Below are 25342 nucleotides of genomic sequence, written 5' to 3' on the forward strand. Positions count from 1 at the left end.
CATTTCAGGTAATTTCAAAGAACACAGAAAAATAATTCCCAATATAAACCAACGGGTAAAAGTTCAAAGATGGCTCAAATATTCAACACCGTTAATGTTGATATCTTTATTTACCCTTTTAACACAGGAAAGTGTGTAAAACTTCATTTGCTTTGTGTTATGGTCAATATATTATAATAGATCAAAAATTAAAAAAAAATTGTTTGCGTAAATTTGATTTAAACTATTCGCTGAGCAAAACAATCCATTTGTTGTAAAAATTATTCACGTGTAACAGTTTCACCAACTATCCACTTTGGCTTCTTCAGGTACTATCAGTGATAGATTTGATGAAGCCAAAGTAGATAGTTGGTAGACCTGTTACACGTTAATAATTTTTATAACAAACGGATTGTTTTGCTCAGAGAGTAGTTTAAATCAAATTTACGTATACTAAAAACAAAGCTTGAACATAGAAAATATTTTTGTTTTGCGGTATAAACTGCAATAATTCACCTTTCGATAATTTTTTTATAGACGATTACAAGAATACTGTATCACGTCGTATTGTGCTGCAATAGACAACATTATTCTGCAACTCGTATTACAATCTTGCTTGTTCAACTTTCAAATGCGTTTCTCAGAATATTTTTGTACAGCCAGTCCTTTACGTTATGTTCTCAACTGCTTGAACTCATTTCATACAGTTTCGTTTATTCCTGAAACTGTCGACGAAAATGTAATATTGTTATTAATGTATTTAAATCATATATTATTAAAAGTAGTATGCGAATAAAATAGATACGACATATGCTTGTTAACAGTATACCCTGCTATCTATGCCGTTCCTAAAGAAAAGTATTTTACCAAATTTAAAATTGTCTATTATTGACAACGAACAACATACTTTTTAGAGCCCGAGCAGTAAGGTTTTCGATTTTCTCGAAAACTACACATGATAATTCATCATCAGCATATCAGTTTGTTCATTTTTATGTGTTTTATGTGATATGTAGTTTTTTTGAACAATGCTTTAGTTGAATAGAAATTAAAATTTAAAATTCTTTGCTAGTGTCATAATGAAGAGGATAATGAGTTTATATTTTAGCATCGGTTTCATTTCAATTAATGACATGGTTTTTGTAAAGCGTCAACTTTAAGTTTACAAAAAATATTTTTTTTCGATGTACTCGAGAACTCCATATGAGTTTACACATTTATGAATGTCATTTTTTTTAGCTGAATATTATCTACCGATTCGTATATCTCATCTTTGGTCAACATTTCTCCGTCTAAACACTAATAACATTGTAAAGTTTCATGTTTTAGAGCTCATATCCTTAAGGATTACAGTTTTTTCTACATTAAACAAAATTGAAAAGGTTTAAACTAGTAGTGAAAAAAACAGTAGACGAAATGTGAAGGAATAAACAGTTAAGTCTTACTCAAAACGTCTGGGTTTCTTTTTCCTTTTTCCGTCGAGTTTGAGAGTACTTGACACCTTTCATTGTTCTCTCTTAGCGTCATCACGTGAAGTAGAGCAACAGTACAGTAATTTGCCATCATGTCTATTCTAACGTTCCTTAATAACAACGTGAGTGCTCTTTGAGGTCATGATGAAACCAATCACCTTGCTTTCCACTTGTATCTTGCCTCAAGTTAGGTTGTATCCTTTTTACGCTAACAGAGGTAGATGGGAATACTAATCCTGCAGAACTGGTGTGATGTAATTATGCTACTTTTTCTTTATCGTAGCTAAAAAAGTGTAAGAAAACTAAAATTAAGGAACTTAAGTGGAGTGATAAATTGATTAAATATAACACGTATACTATTAATAGAAGGAGTTTCGGTTGAATTATACTTTTCGAAACATTAAGCACTTTCACTACACTTTCTCGAGACAAGACAGTTCTTAATCTAGTCTCGTGGGCACCAGATCTACTAGGGCACCGGATCTAGTCCAATAGACTACTAAATCTGGGATGGTTGGAACGTGAAGCATAGGCCTACAAGGTGAAACTAGACACCTCTAAGAAACTGGGACCGCGGTGGCTCAGTGGTAGATGTTCAGCTCTGGTGGATGGGGTCCTCGGTTCGATCCCAGATCGCGCCAAGTGAACTTTGTGGTGGACAAACACCGTGTGCGAGGGTTTTGTTTGAGTTCTCCCGTTTCCTCCCACTTTCCTCATTCTACCATTCCATTCATTTCTTATCATGACCGTCTCCTTTAGACTAGTTGGCATAACCGCGGGACGTAAAACTGAAAGATTTCACTTCACTTTTATCTCTAAGAAACTTATTCAACAGAGTTGTCAGACTGCAACACATATGATAGACAATGTTATAGCAGTTCGTAGATGTGCACAGTGTCTTTGTCAATGTATGGAAGAATGTCTTTGGGTGATTGAAGGGATTTTTGAGCACCTGTTGTAGGCATTAATGCTAAGACGATGGCCTAATTTGTTTTGATATCAATGGGCGGCTAGTCATAGGCAAGTCAAGTTTGTTTTTTATTTCTCGAATATGTAGTCTTTTGCCCATATATGTTCATATAGCACTTTTAAAAACACTACTCATCTAAAAACAGTGGCTTTCAATAATTTGTCTGATGAACACGGAAGGGAAAAACACTGAACGGGCAAGTTTATGAGAGGAAATAAAGTCCTAAAAAATATTCCTCTCACCGCTGAGATTGTAAAAAAGTTTGGTACTATCCGAAATTCGTTAATACTCCCTGTCGATCGCAAACGAAATGCGCACCAACCCATCCATCCATATGATATGACTGATAGAAGAATCATATAATACTCTTATCTTTCAGAATAACAACAGAAATCTACCTCAATATCTTCTAAATAAAAGATTTACAATTATAATGAAAAAATTCAAGGCTTATTAGTTTTTTTTTAATGGACTGCTCGTAACTTATCTTCTTGCACAATGGATTCCTATTGCCTATCTCTCTTAATTGAAATATAGTTCATGGCGTGGCAACAATCTTTGACATATATAGTAAAATAGAGATTATTCTGCCTTGTTCGAGGATGAGAAAGATTGCGCCGTGAATCATTGCTGTAGTAGGAAGGGTAGATATTACAGGAGACAAGAACAGGAGGACAGACAAAGGACAGAGAGAGAATAGAGAGAGGGAGATTGGATATGAGATAGGAATGGTATATGTCTTCCAGAAGTTCCAGAAGGTTCAAAGAAAAACGACGTCTGCAAAACCAGAAGGAATTTTTATAGGAATACACAGATATGACTAAAACAACTTTGTAAAAGATGATTTTTCTTCCCATTTAGTTTCTGCAAGGAATATATGTGCACCACAGCAACAGCCTTGAATTAATATAATCTCTTCTAACTTCCATTCATTATATATGCAGTGGTAAACTTTAGCAGACAAGAACGTAATGCATATCCCAGAAGCTATTTCTTCGTCTCTAATTTCTTGTCGTCAACAAAGTACAGTCGTAATTAAACTGTGTGTTTGTTTGTGCTCCGTTGTGACCTGAATACGAACGCAGAAACAAACTTTTTGTCATCACCCACACTATATTATTTTACGGCAGCCCGATACCTTCGTTATAATTAGAATTATTAACTTAATTTGCTAATAGTGTGCTACAGAATAGAAAGGAAGAGAGTAATAATAAGAAAGGTTGTGGGGCGTCATTATGAAACATTTCCTCTAATAGCAAGAAGTGTTAATAAGTTCTAAATGAGAACTCATAACTCTGCGAACAAGTGTCACTTTCAGACGTTACACTATTCAAGATACGTAGTATGAAAATTTCGTAATAATATGTTGCTCCTTTGTTGTGGCAGATGTTACTAAGATAAAAATAAATCAATTTTGCTTTATTTACGTTACGTTTATTTTTATTTTCTTTTTTATCATTTTCTTAGTGCAGGATTCATAATCTTAAAATATTTTTTAATATTACGTACTTTTGCAAAAGTAGAGCAGCATTTAATACTTAAAATAATAATAATAATTATTATTATTCTGAACTACTGTAGTGCTTTCGATGCCCTCCCTCCAGGAATTGAACCAGCGATCTCTTGCATAAAAGGCGCACCCGCTACACACTAGACCAGGGAGCAGGCTCGTAGTGAGAATACTAAAACAAATATATATACCACTCGTTTATATAAGCAACTGAAAGTTTCAGAGGAGCTGGTGGCAGGGGTGCCCGAAAAAAATCTAGGGAGGCATCTTCATGGTTGCTATATGACGAATGGTATTTAATATACGTGGTTTGCTATATTGCACCTACATTTACGTGAGTCAGGGGAGCCCGGGCCACACCCTGCCCTCCCCTTCGAACACCCATGGTGCTTGCAAGAAAAGGTTCAGCCTTCTGGCTATCCTTTAGCTACGAATTTGCTAAGGAGAGGAATTATTGTTATCTGATGGTGCTTGCAAGAAGAGGTTCAGCCTTCTGGCTATCCTCTAGCTACGAAATTTGCTAAGGAGGGGAATTATGGTTATATGATGATGTTGCAAGAGATCGGATGGTCATTTCTCAGAATTGACGTCAGTGTAGGTCCGTTTCCACTAGTTCTGTTTGAAGTGAAAGGCAGCAGTTCACAAGAGACATGTCGAGCGTACTGGGAAGCACATAGAGAGATGTGATAGTTCGGACGACCATAACTAATAGACCGAGGACTAATATTTCAAACAGATCACCTGGACCGTCGTATGAGCGCACGGGTACCAAACAATCTATAGTTAGATCCAGGTATACGTTGCTATGTTCCTCTAGTACTACAGAAGATCGATCCGTCTCTATGTGTCCAATTTTAAACCTTCACCCCTGCCCACATTGACCGAAACAAATGACTCAAACTGCTGGAGGAAGACTCTTGTATCGGGCCAAGTTTGCGTGTATGTGATGTGTGCATCGTGACTCGCAAGGTGAAAGTTCTGGGAAGGCTACGACGTACCATTTCCCACGCAGCGTTTTCTGTCACACAGCGTCAAAATTAGTGCAGGGAAAATGGATATAGCTTGAGGTTATCGACCATCAAGAACATAATTAATCGACATAAACACCACGATAATAAATCCTTCGTTCATCCAATAAGGAAAGTAGAAGGCAGCCATGTGCTGCGGTGACTCTACCTATAGCTCGAAGTTGTGACGAATGGCTAAGCAGGAAATCCTCTTATACAACGTGTCATGACAAAACGATTGCACGTGCACAAGCACCTGTGAAAAACAACTTAGGTAGCAAATTAAAGTTTCGTATCGTGTTTAAATGTCGTGGACATATGCTTACTGTAGTCCATTGGAGGGAAAGACTCACCGCAAGTGTCTGTACAAACGCCATCTATCCTCGTAAAATGGGGTTTGTTGCCACACTCGATGAAGGATGAATTTATCTATCAGATTGTGGCAAAATTTGAGCCGACGCGACGTAGAGGCAAAAACCTGCCCTGACTATCAGTCAGTGCAAAACAACTTTCTCGAAAGGATTTCTGGTTGTAGCGGTATACTGCTATGACGCTAAGTTAACGATTCGGCAGGTGCCTAAAAACTGCAAAATCAACATGGCATTTTATCGGCAACATATTGTCAGATCAATTTGTACAGAATATTGCTCGTTTGTATGGAAATGCAATAAATCAAGTCCATGTGCATATGGATAAGGCTTCATCAAGTACACTCCGTTCTACACAGAGATTTTTTGCAACAAATGGATCCAGTCACAGGTATCCAGGCTATTCCCTTCCGGTATCCAGGCATCTGAATTCCAGTCACGTGGACATTTGTGGGTTTTGTCTATTGAAAAGAGTACTTACATCTCATTGTCACAACCGTCCGTGACCTCTGGAAAGCCCACAAGAAGTAGCTCAAGATTCCATTTCCTTTATCTTAACGGAGCCTTCTACAATGGAAGTTATGGCTACATCAAGGGCAAAAGACGATGGTTACGTGCTAGATGAGACGTCAAAATCGGATACATAGACGGATCTACCTTCTGTATTACCAATTAATGATACTTACTTAATCTCTGAGAACGTCTTTGGTGTGGGAGAGACTACAGTGGCGAGGCTAATGCATGGTGCTGCTATTGAACGAAAAGTTGTGCATATACATAGACTTGCTGGCGAGTGGGAAAATATAGCGTGTATTCACAATTCCTTAGAGAAAGTAAACCTGGCATGTTGGTATTAGGACAATAAACTTCACATTTCGTTCATTTTTGTCGTTTATTCAGAGATGTAATATGATAAGAGCATCATATGTTAATGATGATGTCAATGTTGTTCTCCGGCTTATCTAGACCTTTACCAGACCCCATCTTTCATAAGGATAACGCGTTTCCATATAGCCAAGAGAACCCAGCACGTTGTAGTTGGTATATGCCTTATACCAGGGCGCAAAATTTCAGATCGCCAGGTCACCATTGGCGACTAGAAATTTAGAGCTGGCGACCAGTGTTCAGTAGGTATGGTTTCTGCCTAAACTTCCAGGGCTGCGTAGTTTCTGTTTCGCATGAAAATATTTGTCACTGAGTGCGAGGGAAAAGGAATGTGAATTCTTCATAACAGACATTGTAATACGCCCCTCCTTTTCCATTTTCAATCGAAATGGTTTGCCTCCCGGCGTGTCAACGCTAGAGATCGTTTCCCCCGCTGTTTGAAGGTAGAACAGCTGGGGGACAGCCCAGTGTCTAGAATAGATCAACGAATCACGTCATGATGTCAGTGATAAATAAATATAAAAATAAGTAAATACATAAAATATTTATAAAAATAGATATTAGCATGAGATACTGTTATCACTGCAATCGACAATTGGTACTTCAGTGCAGAGAGAGAGAGAGAGAGTTACACAAACTCTCATGTAGCAAGAACAAAGTTGATTCCAGTATTCGTGAAATTCCAAAAGAGAAAGTGTGTTCCCACCAATGTTTGTATTGATTGATCGAGTGAGTTGGAGCTATTAAAATGCTTACTCAACGAAAAGACCAAAATGATAATAGTGAACAATCAGATGGTGATTTTACCGAATGTGGTGCAGTGCGTTAACTTCAATCATCTAGATATAACATTGCAAAATTTTGAAAATCCATCAATGGTACAATACAGTACTAACCTGAACCAAACTAACCTTAATCGAAACCGTGATAGGACAAATTACCGTGAATATTGTGGAAAGAATAGGTACAGATCTATTAGAAGACACGACATTTCGTCACCAGTAAAACGAATGAGAACTGAATCTAATTTTACCGGTAATGTAACCGAACCTAATCTTAGTAGTAACAGTAATAGTAATCGTGTAACCGAACCTAATCCTAGTGACAATACCAATATTAATCGTATTACACTTAAGAAGCATGTACTCATTAAATCTAATTTCCTTCGAATTGGATTTCGTAGAAATTTCATAGATGGCAAAAATTCTCAAAATAGGAAACAAAGAACTGTAGAAGTAAATAACGCGCAAGATTGTATTCTGATTTATGATTTTCAATGCAACTTGAATGAATTCATTGGTCATGTAACCCAAGCTAAAGTTACGGCGTCCGAGAATATATTCAATTGATTTTTGTTGTACTTCACTGTAAATACCATTATGATTTTGTTTGTTATTTGTACTTCATTTGAATTCTATGAAGATAATTCAATGAATCAACAAATGGAACAATTCGTACATTCATGATCTTGATAAGAACTTCTTTTATTCAAACCATAACAATAGTTTTGCTTGTGATGTTAATTATTGTGTTTTGTTCTGGATATAGTCGATATTTCAATTTTAACTTATATGTTGTTTGAACATACCATATATTTGATCTTTCTTGTTTAAAATAGCAATTATGTAAATGTCATAATATGAGGCGTGTTTTTTAAGTAAGGTCCGTTTGAACATAAGTGCACAACGAAAGGTTATTTCAAGAAAGCAAATGTATTTTCAGAAAGTACATACTTTACTCTATTTTTCGACATAGTTATCAAGTTTGTTCAAACACTTATCATACCTCTCAACCAATTTCAAAATACCCTCTTCATAAAAACGTGCCGCCTGCTCCGATAACCAAGAGTTCACTGCTGTTTTCACATCGTCGTCATCATTGTAACGGTTGTCACTGAGGTGTTGTTTGAGATGGAGGAACAGATGGTAATTGCTCGGCGCAAGATCAGGACTGTTGGGTGGATGGTCTAAAACTTCCCAGCAAAAACTGTCCAACAAATCGCGGGTCTGACCTGCAGTGTAAGGTCTTGCATTGTCAAGGAGAAGGACAATGCCCTTTGTCATCATGCCGCGTCTTTTGTTTTGAATCGCTCTGCGTAGCTTTCTCAGGGTTTGGCAGTATGCTTCTGCATTGATAGTGGTTCCTCGTTGCATGAAGTCGACCAACAAAATACCATGCCTATCCCAAAACACCGACGCCATGATTTTGCGCTGGGACAGAGTCTGTTTGGCCTTCACCTTTACAGGCGAGTGTGTGTGTCTCCATTCCATGCTCTGTTGCTTCGATTCGGGAGTGATATGCGAAACCCATGTTTCATCTCCAGTTACGATCTGACTCAAGAAGCCGTCACCTTCTTCGTGATAACGAGTCAAGAACTTCATCGCACACTCAATTCTTTGGTTTTTGTCGTCTTCTGTTAGGAGTTTCGGGACCCAACGGGAGCACAGTTTCCTAAACTTTAGGTGTTCAGAAACAATTTTGTAAAGCACTGATCTCGACACGTCAGGAAATTCGTTTGAGAGACCTGTTATTGTGAAGCGCCTGTTCTCACGAACCCTCGCTTCCACTGAAGCCACCAAATCGAAGAAGGGCGACCGGAGCGGTCCTCATCATGGACGTTGTCACGGCCGTTTTTGAATTCTCGTACCCACTTACGCACTTTGCTTGCGCTCATAACAGTATCACCGTACACTTCGCAAATCTGTCGATGAATTTCTGCAGCAGACAGGTTTCTTGCTGACAAAAACCGTATCACTGAGCGAACCTCACACGCGGCGGGCGACTTGATCGTCTTAAACATTGTGAAAACACAGAACACAACCGTACAGGTCAGCTACAGAACTGAAACAGAGCACAGTTGTTCCCGAGGCATGCCGGTACACGACACACACGCTCGTTGTGGTATGCGCGCGAACTACTAGTGTCTACAACAAAACGGACCTTACTTAAAAAACACTCCTCGTAATATCCTTTTCGCAGTCTTCTTAGTTTTGCCCGATAAAAAAATAGAGATTTTGTTAACCTTCAACTTATAATACGTATCAATGGTCCCAAAAGAACCTAAAATTAAACAAGTTCTATGCCGTTATCTGAATGTACCTTCTGTTATCGACGTTGAAGTATATAAATATTTGAAATGAGATTAATTAAGATGATTAAGATAAAATACGAAAATAATATTGATATAAAAGTAAATTATGATATATGATTGTATGAATTGTAATTTTTATATAAACGAGGGTCATTCAGAAACTTAAGTAATTAGTATGTAATAGTTAACGGTCCAGGATTTGTCTTTTTTATTTGAGAAAAAAAGGTCCTATTGTTCAGGCGCCACATACAAATATACCTGTATTTTAACATATTCATTATATCTTTATTTGTATTTCTGGGTAAAATGTACTTTTAAATTATGCACAAGCTGTTTAAGAAAGAAAGAAGAAGAATATGAAAAGAGAAATAGATATAATTTCTTTTCTGGTTGTTATACGATTATATTTTGTTATAATAGTGATTCGACGATGTGAGTTAGTTGTCATAACAACGAAAAATTATGTATAAGAAAGGATCCATCTTGTGAAATCTGTATGTACAATATTTAAAGATTGTACTTGTTTAACTTGTTTCGTACTACAATAAAACGTAATATCAAGTATGCAGTGTGTAAAATGGATTTTGATAAATCAGTAGCCTTGTTTATATTAATATATGAACTGTGGTCGTTATAACCATACTTCAGGCAGTCATTCACATTTACAAAACCAGCTACTTTATCAATCAGTTGTCTATATAACCGCTCTATAAAATTTTCCTTTATATGCAGTTTTGTCCTTTAATGTAAACGTTGCTTCCCTTCAATCCATACAATGGTTTTACTTCTTCATGAATGAATGATTGTTTATGTTATCATAAGTAGTCGTATCCCACGTTAAGCAATGTATCAATGTCTAACCTCGGAGCTACAACCCAAACCAACTAATATATTGCAAAATTTTTGATGCTTTGGTAGTGATAGTGTAGATCTACGTTTTGAAATAAGAATTGAACGAATATTCCATGAATGTACTTCACTCACATTTTATTGACAATTTGTTCCTGGCGATTGTGTGATGATAATTGCAAAAGCAACAAATCAGGGGAAGGGGAATTTGGTTTACTGTTGGATACTTAAGCGAGAAACTGGAAATAGCGAAAACCGAAAGAGAACCAGGAGAAGAATGAAAGATAAGATCAACAGGTCAACGGAGTGACTACTGTATATTTACCAATCACAAATGTGTCAAGAACAGCAAATGTAATTGTTTTTGTGTAATTGAGATAATAGTTTTTCTTCTTGTATCGTGCTTATATCTTACAAAAACTAATAAATTTGGTTTATCAGAAACGTCAATACTTTCGTCCAGTTGCAAAGTGATGTATTTATTGTCCATTACTCGTACTATTAACATGTCCTGTACATTTCCAGGCATTTCTTCGATTCTTCTTTTGATGGCATTGTTAGATAATGAAATTGAAGATAACTCGTTTGATAATTTTTCCCCAAACATTAGACGTGTCATCACTTTGGCAGCTGGAATAACCATCTCTTCACCAATTGTGTGAGATAGTCCTTTTTTCGCAATTAATAAAGCTGCTTCATAAAAAGCCAACACTGCCTTTCCTTATTTTATCCAGAGAAAACTACTTAAGCATCTTTTTCGAAGCACTAAGTTCTGTCAGCATGTTCCTAAAATACTCAACCGATTTTTTAACCAGCTCAGAATGTTTACTTTCGACCTTTCTTTGCAGTTTCGATGGCTTCATACACTCATTCGATAACACTTCGTCACAAACAACACACTGCGGTTTTTGAACACCGTTTACCTCAACTACAGTAAATCCCATCTCTAAACAGTTATCACAATATTTGCGTAATTTCTTTTGAATTCGCACACTTTTCTTATTTTTTCCTTCTATAGTGTCACTAGTTTTGCTTCTTCCGCGTTTTAGCGAACCTGATTTTAGCCACCGATCCATTATGTGGAATTCACACACATATATACACATTAACTCCCGATAAACATGATGCCCTAGCTTCAAAAGTACACTACTGTCCAGTAACATCAATTATCAAGTGTAGCTGTGTTCTGGAATATGATTCAGCGTATTTCTTTCCAACCCCTTGAAGACTTGCATTCGAAATTAGATAAAGAAATAGTCAGGTGCAAGCTTCTCCGCCCCGATGCTCAAGAACCACAGCATAGTTCAATGCACCCAGTTTGTTAAAAATATGTTCGGGTTGTACTAGCCGCATCTTACTCGCCAGATTTTCTCTTACCACCTAGCTCATGCGGCAATTCAATGAAATCATTTGTAAATAAATAATCTGGAGGAAACAGCACTTTCCGCACTTATAACAACAAAAGGATGCAGGGAAAGGGTGCAGGGAAGAAGGAGGAAAAATGTATGTATCACAGAAAATAGCTTCGGTCAATGGTTTCTGACAAATGAAAGGATGCCGAGCAAGAATTTCTCATTCTCTCTTTCCTTTTCGAGTAATCTATTGTGTCAAAGAAGATTTTCGTTAGAAGTTATTTTACAGCACGTACTGTATATAAGTCTCTACACGCTTTTTGGCTCTGTCAGAAAAAGCGGAGTATATATGCAACTTCTTGTAAGTCGAATATCACTTCTCACGCAAATTGACTTTTTATTATTAATTCGATCATTTAACTTAAAATGGTGTATTTCTCATCACTGTGTGAGCCTTTCTAAGATTGGCTTGCGGACTCTATGATATAGTCTTGCGGACCCCAGGTTGGAAAAGGCTTGTCTAGTGGTTAGGGCGTGCACCTTTTGTGTACGAGGTTCCAGTTAGGTTTCCGATGGGAGAGTCTTGAAATTTGAATACATCACGGTGTTCGCATTCCGATTTAAATTGTAGGTACATGTCTCATATAGCCTCGGTGCTGAAAAGTTAGACTAAATTTCAACAACTAATGCTCAAACCTATATTATTCACAGATATAATGACTATAGGCGTACCTACTATGGATTTGAAGGAATGATACTTATATCTAACTAACTAACTCTATGGCCTATGGAACCCGGAGGTTCAGTGCCGCGTTCACAAAAGCTCTCCACTGACTTCTATCCTTAGCTAATTGCATCCAGTTTCTACTTTGTATTCCTATCTCTGCGAGATCCATCTTAATATTGTCCTCCCATCTGCGCCTAGGTCTTCCTAATGGTCGTTTTCCTATGGGTCTACCAGTCAAGACTTGGAAAGCGTGTCTACTTTCTTCCATTCTAGCTACATGACCTGCCCACCTAAGCCTCCTAGACTTGACGACTCTAACAATGCTGGGTAAACCGTATAAACTATGTTGTTCCTCGTTATGAAGTTTCCGCCATTCCCCATTCTCGTTCCTCTTGGGTCCGAATATTCGTCTCAGGATCCTGTTCTCAAATACTTTCAGTCTATGTTCTTCCCTCCGAGTAAGCGACCATGTTTCACAACCATACAGAACAACAGGCATGATTATCGTTTTATATATTTTAAGCTTCCAATTCCTCGACAGAATTCGCGACGACAAGAGATTTTGAACCGAATAGTAACACGAATTTCCTGCTTTTAGTCGACATTTAATTTCTTCGTGAATATGATTTTCGTCTATTAATATTGATCCTAAATATTTGAAAGTATCCACTTTATCAAAAGCATTATTTAATATTTTAACGCCTCCACAATTTGCCGTACTACGGTCCCGACGCATTTCCATGTATTTAGTTTTCTCTGCATTTACTTCTAAACCCATGTCCCTGCAAGCGTTTAATAAGATCTCTGCATTTATTTCTACTGTTCTCCTATCATCCCCTATTAAATTTACATCATCAGCATATGCCATAACCTGGTGAATGCCGTTCAACTCTAGGCCCTGGTTGCTATCTTTGATTTTCCTTATGGCGTATTCCAGCACAAAGTTAAATAATAATGGCGACAACGCATCCCCTTGTTTCAGGCCATTTTCGACGTGGAAGCTCGTGGACAAAAATTTTCGTACCCGGACTTTACTTTGGGATTCACTTAAACATATCTTAATTAATCTAATTAGCTTTCTCGGTATTCCAAGTTCTGTAAGAACGTTGTATAATGTTTCTCTCCTAACCGAGTCGTAAGCCTTTCTAAAATCAATAAATGGTTGATGTACCGGGGTATTGTATTCCCACTTCTTTTCGAGTATTTGGCGAATGGTAAATATTTGGTCGATAGTTGATCGATTTCGTCTAAATCCGCACTGATAATCTCCAATAATTTCATCTGCGTATGGGGTCAATCTTGCTAACAGAATATTTGAAAGGATTTTATAGGATGTTGACAGAAGAGAAATGCCTCGATAATTATTACAGTCAGTTTTATCGCCTTTCTTGTGAATTGGAACAATGATTGATTCTTTCCACTCTTGTGGCAATTCTTCCTTGTTCCAGATGAGGAGAATGAGTTTGTGTATCTTGTTCCACAATTTTTCGCCTCCAGCTAAAATTAACTCCGGAATTTCATCTACACCCGGAGATTTGTGTTTCTTCAATTTCTTTATAGCGGCTTCCACTTCTATTCGATTGGGTTCTGGAATATACGGTTCTGCGGTGTGTATCTCCTTTTCTCCACGCACATTAGTTTTTGGCTGCGTGTTCAGCAAATCGTCAAAGAAATCTTTCCATCTATTTAAGAGGCTATCCGTATCAGTGAGAACTGTTCCGTCAGATTTCTTTAATATATAAGCACGAGGTTGAAAGCCTTTCTTAAATTCGCTGATCCCCTTATACATGTCCCGAATATTTTTATTTTTACTATTATCTTCAAGTTCCTTAATTTTAGCTTTCAAAAAATCCCGTTTCTTTGTTCTAAAAGTTTTGGAAGTTTCCCGCCTGATATCTGCGAAATTTTGTGTAGTTGTTTCATTCGGATTTTGTAGCCACCGTAATTTTGCCTGTTTTCTCTTCTCTGCTAGTTTTATGCATTCTTGGTCGAACCATGGTTTGTTCCTACGTATTTCCGCGTGTCCCAATTTTTCTATTGCTGAACTTTTAATGCTATCTCTAATTTCAATCCAAGTATCCTCAACACTAGTGCACTCCGAGTCTTCTAAAACCGCGAATCTATTCGAAACTTCAATCTGGTATTCCTCTCTTACCTGGCTCTCTTCTAATTTCTTTAAATTAAATCTCTCCGTTTTCGGACATTGAATATTACCTTTATTCAACGATAATCTCTCCCGTATTATCGCTACTACCAGGTAGTGATCAGTGTCACAATCAGACCCTCTAAACGACCGGACGTCAATTATGCTAGATTGTCTTCTTCTATCTACTAAAACGTGATCAATTTGATTATGTGTTGTCCCGTCTGGTGATGTCCAAGTATATTTATGAACGTCGCGATGTGGGAATTTTGTACTCTTCACGATTAGGTTTTTGGATGTTGCAAAGTTCACGAGTCTAACACCGTTGTCATTACTTTCCTTATGCAAACTTTCGTTCCCTATAATCGGTTTGAAAATATCCTCTCGTCCTACCTTCGCATTGAAATCCCCTAATAGAATCTTCATATGGTATCGCGGGAGTTGGTCAAATATCCGTTCCAATTTTTCTATTGCTGAACTTTTAATGCTATCTCTAATTTCAATCCAAGTATCCTCAACACTAGTGCACTCCGAGTCTTCTAAAACCGCGAATCTATTCGAAACTTCAATCTGGTATTCCTCTCTTACCTGGCTCTCTTCTAATTTCTTTAAATTAAATCTCTCCGTTTTCGGACATTGAATATTACCTTTATTCAACGATAATCTCTCCCGTATTATCGCTACTACCAGGTAGTGATCAGTGTCACAATCAGACCCTCTAAACGACCGGACGTCAATTATGCTAGATTGTCTTCTTCTATCTACTAAAACGTGATCAATTTGATTATGTGTTGTCCCGTCTGGTGATGTCCAAGTATATTTATGAACGTCGCGATGTGGGAATTTTGTACTCTTCACGATTAGGTTTTTGGATGTTGCAAAGTTCACGAGTCTAACACCGTTGTCATTACTTTTTTATGCAGACTTTCGTACCCTATAATCGGTTTGAAAATATCCTCTCGTGCTACCTTCGCATTGAAATTCCCTAATGGAAATTTCATATGATATTGCGGGTCTTTTATATCGTCACCCTTATCTTCAGTTGGAGCATGTACATTTAAAACAATAATATCACACCACCGTCCCTTAAGGGTAATAAAAGAAAGTCTGTCAGTAACAAATTCAACCCGTTTAATTGCTGGTAATATTCGTTTGTGAACGAAAAACCCTGTTCCTAACTGGTGATTTTTATTTCCTTCCCCGTGAAAGAACGTAAAATTTCCGGAATTCTCAGATCCATTTCCTTCCCACCTAACTTCTTGAACTCCTACTAAGTCCATCCTGTATTTCTCTAACTCACTCGTTACAGATTTTAACGCGCCTGCCCTATAAAGACTCCTAATATTCCATGTTCCAAATCTCATGTCCATTTTCTTTTGCTGATGTCGAGCCAAGTTATCAGTCCTTGTCCGAGGCTTTTGTGAATGTTTCTGAACAAGTACCTTTTTTTTACAGGATGAGGGTGTTAGCCTTACCCAAACCCCCAAGCTGGAGGACCACTCCTAGTCGTCTGTCCGCGACTGCTTATTCAGTATATTCGCAGCTAACCTCTATATCTAGAGGCCTTCTCCTCGATCCGCAACCTGAGGACGCGCCATGCCGTGGTGACAGGAACCCACGTTACACGGTTAAATACCAACAGCACCTGGTGTTCCCAGGCGGTCACCCTCCAAGTACTGACCAGGCCCGATGCTGCTTGACTTCGGTGATCGGACGAGAACCGGTATATTCAGCATACGCAATAAATTACAGATTGTCGTATAGTCAACATTTCGCTGATCTTATCTATTACACTTGACAATGTCTGACAGGAAGATGGAGAAATAGAAACGTAAAGAGTTTAAACTAAACTACACACGTAATAATTACACCATTTAAAGGAGGTTCATTTACCAAAACTTCTTTATACACTTACTGTGTCCTTGGATCACCAGCAATTTTTCCCTCATGTAGATAGTCAGAAGAGAAATCGAGATCGTTGATGGAGGTAATCGATCCAGTTGATCTGAAGATACGGATCCCCATGTATTCTTATGGAGCAGTGGTTCTCAACCGGTGTAGTCGCGACACACTGATGTATCGCACAATCTCATAAGGTGCGTCGTCAAATATTAGTACTTTAATGAACCGATCAGTTAAAATCAATTTTGAGATAAACTATACCAATCACTGCCTCCAATGACAGCAACAATGCCCAGTATTACATAGAGTCACAATTTTATAGAAATTTTTAATCTTACACTATTACCCGTGACATGTGTAAGTGGGATTTCGGCATTTTAACCCTTCTTGGGGAAGATATTACAATGTTATATTAAGATATATGATATAGGTCGGTGGTTCTCAAACTTCCCATTAACGCGGATCCCCTGTTCATTAGGAAAGTAGTCTGCGGACCCCCTTGCAATGCTATCTGAAATTTAACATGGTATTAAAAAATATACTAATTTGGGAGGGGTTTCTCATTTTTTTGGAAATCCCAGAATTCGGGGTAGGGGTTTGATCTTTATCAGCATAGAAATGACTAACATTTGCTTCTTTTTTTTAAATCTGGAATTGGTGATAATGGTAGGAGCTTTCCGCTGCTTGTAGATGATATCCATGAAATTCAGAGGCGTCGTGCAGTTATATATAACTGCTCTTGAAAAAGTGTCCTAACAAAGAAGGAATTTCTCTCACTTGATGTAGTCCTTTATAGCGGTTGACCGGCTTCAGGGAAGAAATTTAGTAAACTAGGAAAACATTTACATTTACAAACGTAGCAGGGCCGGATTTACGGGGTGCAAAGGTGCACGTGCACCCCCTTTCGTTGTAAATATACACAATCTAAAACGGGAAGCTAGCAGTGAAAATACCAACCTTTCCGAAACTTTCTGCCATCAGGTTTCTGTTTGGGGCTTAAAAGAAAGCAGAGCTTTGCTAAAGCAATAGTTTAAGTCGATTTTCAAAAGGTTGAAGGAAAAGGATTAACCAAGCAAAACAATATAGCATTTGTCAAGTAAAGAAGGAACCAGGAAAGAAGAACATTTTTTCCTGCATAACACTTGCGAACCTCTTTAAAATACTTTTCTCAGTTCTATGCATCATTGTTGTCAGGGATAAAGAACATTGTCACATGTCACTTTGAAGAGTTTCAGTGTGATTGGTTAGTTTGGTAGTTACTGGTGCACCCCCTTCCCTCAGACAATCCTGGACCCGGCCCTGAAACGTAGGTATAATTCCTAATTTTTTTTTAGTAACTGAAAAAATATTTCTTGCATAACAGCTATGGGTTCCATTTTATTACAACACATTTCAGTTTTTAGGCGTCGCGGACCCTCTGGCTAGGTCCCATGGACCCCACTTTGAGAACTACTGATATAGGCTATACTAAAATCATACGTATCCTGAGAGGATATGAGATTGAGTGTTTGAACTCCTCTTGATGAAACTCTGCATAAGCCACTGACTATTATAGTTTATATATGATTTTAATTTAAAAATCAAACAAGTGTGTCACGCCGTCGTAGGCATACGGTGGTGTGTCATCAGTTAAAAAAGGTTGAGAACCACTAGAATAGAGGATCATTAGGAAAAATTGTCCCTGAGTGGCATGCAACCTAAATGTACCGGAAAGTAAGGGTGGTTGCATACCATTCAGTTACTTTTAATTTGTGAAAAAAGAGTTCTGACTGACTGACCAACGCCCAGACTAAACCAGCCTTAAATTAGAAACTTGGCCGGGGTACAGGTTGTGGCAAAAGGTCTCACTAACGAAATTTTTTTGGACGTTTGGCGGGGAAGAGGGAAAAGGCGGGTGGGATCTATTATCTTAAAATGTTCATATCTATGAAGGGTAAAGACAAGAAATTTGATATATAGACTTCCCATTTAAGCTTTTAAAGACGGGCGTGGTAAATAAACACACAGCCACCGTTCTGTTGATGATGGGTGGTGTATATGAACATAATATCTAGACAAAGAGCAAAGGTGTGGTTTATAAGCCTCAGTTGCATTTGAATTGACAAAAAATCACTCAATACCCAATCATAAGCACGGATGTCTTTTGGGAAGTCAATTTCTTTGCGTCCTCACAGGATTACACATGTTTTTGTGTTTTTCCCGAGAACGGAAGCAAAAAAGCCGGAAAGAAAAAAAGGGTTACAATTGTTACAATCCTTTAAACTTGAAGGCATGAATTTTGGTATTTATATTTTTCATTTGAAATAATTAAAGACATCTTTACGCATTTTTATATTTCCTCTACTAGGAAAAGAAAGCGAAAAGAAAAAAGAAGGGGATTGTAATTGTTAAAATAACATAGCCATATCTCGAAATCTTTGAAGAGTATATATATCTGGAAAGTACTTAAAAAAGTGTTCCAACATATTTAGATGTTTCCATCTAAAGGGAAGAAATAAGAATGGGGGTTGCAGTTGTTATAATAAGATGGTAAATATATCTGAAAATCTCATCCACAAAATATCCTTTTAGACATACACGTATTACAGAACACGATTGTATTTTTAAACTTATAATGAGATATTGTGTATTAGTGTACTTGTAATGTGTATGAGCATTAGTGTATGCACTGATTTTTTTTTAATTTATAAATGTAAAAGCTAGGTAGAGGGTTCAAGGTGGATCCTCAGATTATTAAACTTGTACCAGCATTGGAAAAACCTATTTGGGCCTTAATAAATTAGAGACATATTATTGATATGAGAAGAGCGAAGTCTGTAGGCCGGGGAAATTAGAGGATCTGAAGGCAAAGTTCCCAGCTAGTATTCTATATATTCCATCACCATGATAATATTCTTTAATATACAGGGTGGCCCAATAAAACTTGCAACATTTTAAACGCTAATAGAAGAGAAAAAAGTATTGCAGATAGAAAGTTGTTTATTTAAAAATATGAAATAGTGTTGAAAGTAGTTTGAACAAAAGTATGATTTTCTTGTACAGTTCTTCTTATGCTCTCGCTATGACGCCCCACAGCTTCAGTATGTTTCATTGCAAAACGTTTAGGAGACTGGAAAAACAGATTGTTTTACATCATCAACATTCTCAGATATACGAACACTTTTAAATCATGAAGATGATTGTTTTTAACGCTGAACCTGTTGTTCAGAAATTCTCGACTAACTTCAAGATAACTCGACTAACTGGAGCATTTTCATTACATGGGATAGCAAACTTTAAGCAAGAAGCTCTTTGCACTGTAATTATAATAGTGCTACTTTTGAAAAACATTTCATCACATAAGTATTAGGCATTTCAGATACGACTAGAATCAACAAATTTGGTCTGGTTGCAGAGAAAAATTACGAAAAGTAAATATTTCTAGTTTGTAGGGGATCTAAGGCAGAGAAGAAAAGTTTGTCCTTGTTAATCAAATGAAGTTACTTTTAATGAAGACCTTAAAAGATTAGGTACTTCAAATTGGAATAGAAACTCAATTTTTAGATTTTGAAACTGACAAAGTGAGTGAACAAGCAAAGTATTAAGAAGTATAGGCTAAAACATGAGGCTCCAGGTCGTATGCCAAGGAAACGCGAAAGTTTAGGGGCGGAATCTCCAGCTAACCAAAGACTAGCCTCCGGTTTCAATATTAATTTGACAAAATATCATGTTATACAAACCAAACTCTTTCACGTGGTATACACCTAACACTGTTATTTGTTTATTCTTTTCTTCCAGGGTGTTCAAAAAGTTGCACAACCGCATGAGAAAACATGTTTTATTATTATTTTGTACATTTTCTACATTAAGTGCTGGAATTGACTGCAGTTTTGTTCTTTACACAAGTGGAAGCGACAAATGATGTTGCTGAAAACCTTTTTAATGCTATGTGTGAGCTGTTACCAACAAAGCAACAAATATTGGTTTTTAATTCCAGATTACTGTGAAGATGAGTAATGTAGACGAAGTCCTTAAGATGACCCCACAAGAAGTCTGCATGTGATATATATGGAAATGGAGCGGCCATAACTCTTTAGAGATCCTGGAAAATACACTGCCAAGTAACGTATTGTGTTCTCAACTGCGTGGCTGTAACATTATCCTGTTGAAAATATGTGCGTTCCAACTTTCTCAGCTGACAATGTCGTAAGCATAGTCACACAATGTTCAGAGGTCTCTGTTTGTTCAAAGAATGTAATGAACACGCGACAACGTGAAATGGTATGCAAAATGATAACTTTTTGTGAATGCACTGGCAACTTCTTCAGCACACGAAGGTTGTCACTGGCCCATACCGGAGAATTCTGGGCACTGATGTATCCACACAGATGAAACCATGGCCCATCAGTCCAGTACCAATTATCGAGTTCGTTTCCTTCTGGCGTTACAGATTTCATGAACCAATGATGACAATAGTCCTTTTGGGCATCTATATCTACAGGCAGCAGTTGCTGAATCGCACTAACTTGATAGGGGTACAAATTCACACTTGCACAAGGCCTTGTGCACTGCGAAAGGAGAGCTCAGACTTGCTCGAAAGTCTTCACACTAATTTTTTGGACTCGTATGATATACAACTTGGATATCGATCAACTTTTCTTCTGTTAAGCCTTGGTTGACTGGTTCTCGATGCGTTCACAACACCATTTGTCCCCTGGAACTTGTATCGCAGGATGATGGAGAATTTCTTTATAGAATCTAGTCTGTACTCCACTGTGTAGGCCTTTGGGTCAAAAGATAGCTGCTGGTTTAGGTATACTCTGTCACAATGAATGTATGCTGTTGTAACGTGCATGGTAAGTTATTCAGCATCAATAACGGAACAAAAACAATTCATGAGATTCCACATAAGATTGGGTAACACGCTATATATATATATAAAAGCTCTCGGATGCAGTTAGAGGGACGGATAATATTTAGTGTTTTAGCTATAATTAAATGGAAGGAAGATCAGAAAACTGCATAGTACACGATAGAAAAAGATAATCTGGCGACAGTCAGTATTACGTCCGACTAACGGCTATAGCATTTCACACAGCAGTTATTTGAGCGATATATGGTCAGCATATCGGCTCCCATTTGTGTTATTGCTGCTCCACTCGACTGGACTTCGCTCCATTCTAAATCAAGAGACTCCTCAATTTCGTATTATAGCATCTCTATTGAAGAACTGTCTCGAATCACTTAATGTACTTGGATGTTAAAACGGTAAATGAGAATCGACACAAGATAAAGAAAAATTATAAGAAATTCCTAAATTTTCATTAATGCCGTCATTTTACATATCTCATAAGTATGATTAGTTAGTTCATTGAAATTTTGCGTCAGTTTTGGCTAGGGTTACCATATGTCAGACTTTTAAAAAGAAGACATTTTTTTAGAAAACGATTCATATTATTCAATTTATTTTCTTTCATAATTGTATAGAGAGAAAATATACCTTTTACAACTAAACTTTTACAATACCTATTATGAAAATACTAGGTTTCTTTTCTTCCTGCTTACAGCTGGGTTAAGTGTACTTTCTTGGAAATAAAACACTACAACAATATTAGCCCATTAGCTATTGATTGGTTCGATTAGAGTTTAGTATCCCTCCAGCATTGAGACTTATGAGACATGGACCCACAGTTAAAAATGGAATCCGAACCACCACAATGTGTTTAAATTTTTCAAGCCTCTAGTACCGGACATCGAAGTTGGGACGCCGTGCATCAAAAGTGCACGCGCTAACCACTAGATTAGCAGGGAGTGCTAATATGAGACTAACTACTATTATAATTATGTATAATACGGATCCTGAACATCAAGCAGTTGTCTGTCTCCTCAAAGAGAGGATATTTCCCTACTTTCCTAAAACAAAATCCTTCTGGACTATTTTTAAGCTGAAAAAGTGGACCTATAGGGGTAAAAAGTAGGGATGGCCATATCCGGATAATTTTTTATTTGGATATCGGATAGAAACTTATCAGGATTTGCAATATCCGGATGACGGATAACAAAACGGATGACGGATAACGGATAATATCCGGATAACGGATATATCCGGCTGACGGATAATATCCGGATATCGATATATCTGGATGACGGATAATATTCCGATATCGATATATCCGGATGGCGGATAATATCCGGATATTTATCCGGATGATGGATAAAATTCAGATAACGGATAATATCCGGGTAGTAGAACATTCGAATAGCGGATAATATACGGATAAAGGATAATATGCGGATAACGTATATGGTTTTAAAAAGATGATATAGGAGAAGGACATATCAGTCTATTCTGCTCATGGAGGTATTAAAAGATGATCATCGGGCAGTGATTTTTACCTTTGAAAGGTATTGCTTCTTAAAATGTTTCCTAGTAACTTCTAATTTTCTTATGTTGTTGTTGTGTGGCACGGTGACTCAGTGGTAGAGCGCTTCCTCTGGTGCGTGGGGTCTTATTGTTTCGATCCCCGGCCAAGTAAGTTTGTGGTGGACAAGATCGTGTCCGTGGGTTTTCTCAGGGTACTCCTGTTTTGTCCCACTTTTCATTCCACGAGTTCTTCTATTATCATTCACTTCCTCTAATCATCTCCTCCCTTAGCCTAACGAGCATAATTGTGCTACGTTAAACTCAAAGATTTTCTTTATTTTTTTCTTATGTTGTTCTGAAATTTTGACAAAGAAGATGGGAAAGTATCCCGCATCTGGTATGTTCCGCACGAATAGACTATATATAGTATTATTTTAAGTAAACTTTTAAAACTTCCAACTCAATCAACATTTGTGTGTGGCCGTTTAACCCCGTAAACCTTATCCAAGTGTTACGAAATTTCGTATCTTTCTTCAACTTTCCGTAACAACCCCATTTTAGGGTCTACATTCCCCAGTCATAAGAATTTTAAAATCAGTAAAGTCAATTCCACTCCAGAATAAAATATGTAAAAATTATTCGATTTTGATAAAACATTGTATCACGTATTTTAGGGCGTCAACATAATTCCGATCAGTTTATTGCACAGACAAGTGGATAAAATCCAAAGTAGGTAATCTCCAGCGGCGTAGCGCAAGGGAACGCCGGTATGCCCGGCATCCCCTGTTAATAAGTAAAAATACGTATTTCATTGTATATAAATTGTTTGCTTGTAATTATCACAATTATTTCCACTGCAATCTTCTGGATGTGCTCTCTCGCCTTACTTTGATAAGCGGAACCTACGTATGCGCGTTACTCAGATGCACATTTTCTATCTTTCCTCTTGTCGTATGCTATGTTCCTTGGGCATCCAGGCCTACTGCAAGAAACGGGGTTTTCGTCTGCTTTCTGTGGAGTGCGCATGCGCAACTACTTGCTTTCTTAACTCCCTTCACCCCTTGCAACTCTACATTTTGCTTTAGATATACGCTGGCATATCTTCAAGTATTTCCAACTCTATCTATTTTGAACTAAGCTATAGTTTCTGTACAGAACGTACGAGCGCTAACGTCAAGGAAAGACAACAAAACAGAAATGGCTAGTTCAATGCCTTTTGAATCATGTCGGTTATGTAAATAATAGTATAAAAAATAGTTATACTTTAATCGTAATTAAATGCATCGTAATTGTAATCGTAATTAAAGGCAAACTATTAATCTTCATCATAAATACATAGTATGTCCAGTGGCGTGACCAGAAATTCTTTGAGGGAGCTCACACCCACAAGCATAAATATAAAGCATTCTGTAGAATCACGGTCACCGATCTGGTAGACCAAGAGAGCTAGGATTCTCGCCCCTCGCAAAGATTGCTTGGGCCCTTCAGTCATTAGCACATATCCCGAGGAGATGAGAAGGACATGTCCCCTCCATCCGATTTGAAATTGTGATGATTTGTATCCGAATGCTACAAAGGAAAGTGGGATGAAATTGTTTCCCTTGACTTGTTTCATTTTTAAAAAAGAATCGTGTTTTTTAATATTTCATTATCATTTATTATTGTTAGTCTATTTTCAACTATTTGTTTAATTCCTGTAACGATTCCTATAATGCTATTGTGATCATCTAATTTTGCTCAAATAAGAGTATTGTTGCGCCATACATAGTTGATTTTCTTTCATAGTTTTGGGGAAGTCATTACAAAACAAGTGTCTTAAAATTTTAAAGTGGATCATTGTGGATGCGTAAATAGAAACATATCAATTATAAATATATGCATGTATTCAGATTTCAGAATGTGTTCACGACACTTGATACGTATCACAATTTTATCTACATCGCCTGGTATATAATATACAACAGGTTCACCTCAGAAATCAGATTCATCTACCGTAATATGAGTTTCATCACCCCTCCCACAGAGTAAGCCTCAAATATGCCCTCCTCCCTCAAATCTGCCTTCCTCCAAATGTTGAAGACAACTCTGATCCTCCACAGCATTGTTTTTCAACTTCATAAATATTTTGAACATCGCTTTAAAAAATGGGAACGGTCTTACCCGTTTCGCGAACGTTGAAGACAGATTTGCGCCCCTGCCTTCAGTATCTGGATATCTGAAAACGAAATACATACTCAGAAACAGGTCCCCAGAGCTGATTTAAGTCTTTTCTATTTACATTTTCAAATGATATACGTATACACTCAGGCCCATATTCACGAATGGGCGTCTGAGTTTCGGACTCAAGATGACAAATTTCTAGGAGTGACTTTTTAAAGAACAAGATTGAAGTATGGTATGCGGAGAAAGAAGCTGCCCACGAGAAAGAAATAAAGGGAACAATACTGGAAACAATGTTCATAAACAGCAGGGCCGAGTTTTCTTGTCACAGGGTAGTGGTAAGAAGAAGGTGAGACAATTGCTTATTGGCTTCTGACGTAGTCCACGCATTTGCTTCTGTATGCCCCACGAGGCCTCCCCCCCAAAATTTTTTACAACCCTATATTTCCCATCGGTATAGCTATGTATTGCTGATTTTAGTAGTATTGTATCGCACAAGTGACTAACTTTGGCATCCCCATTTCGGAATACCACGCTACGCTACTGGTAATCTCCCCTCAAATTTGGAAGCTTTCTCATTTAAA

The 25342-nt window shown here is 37.5% G+C and overlaps 1 protein-coding gene and 1 pseudogene across 1 annotated transcript in view; both read right to left on the bottom strand.

The window, feature by feature from the left end:
* The window catches only part of LOC145667722 (head-specific guanylate cyclase-like), a 649486-nt gene that overhangs the window by 81708 nt on the left and 542436 nt on the right, over positions 1-25342 (bottom strand). The window lies entirely within an intron of this gene.
* On the bottom strand, positions 15987-16100 carry LOC145668633 (5S ribosomal RNA; annotated as a pseudogene).

This window comes from Thermobia domestica, chromosome 1, assembly GCF_964235325.1.
Source record: "Thermobia domestica chromosome 1, izTheDome1.hap1.1, whole genome shotgun sequence".
In the NCBI taxonomy this organism is placed as follows: Eukaryota; Metazoa; Arthropoda; class Insecta; order Zygentoma; family Lepismatidae; genus Thermobia; species Thermobia domestica.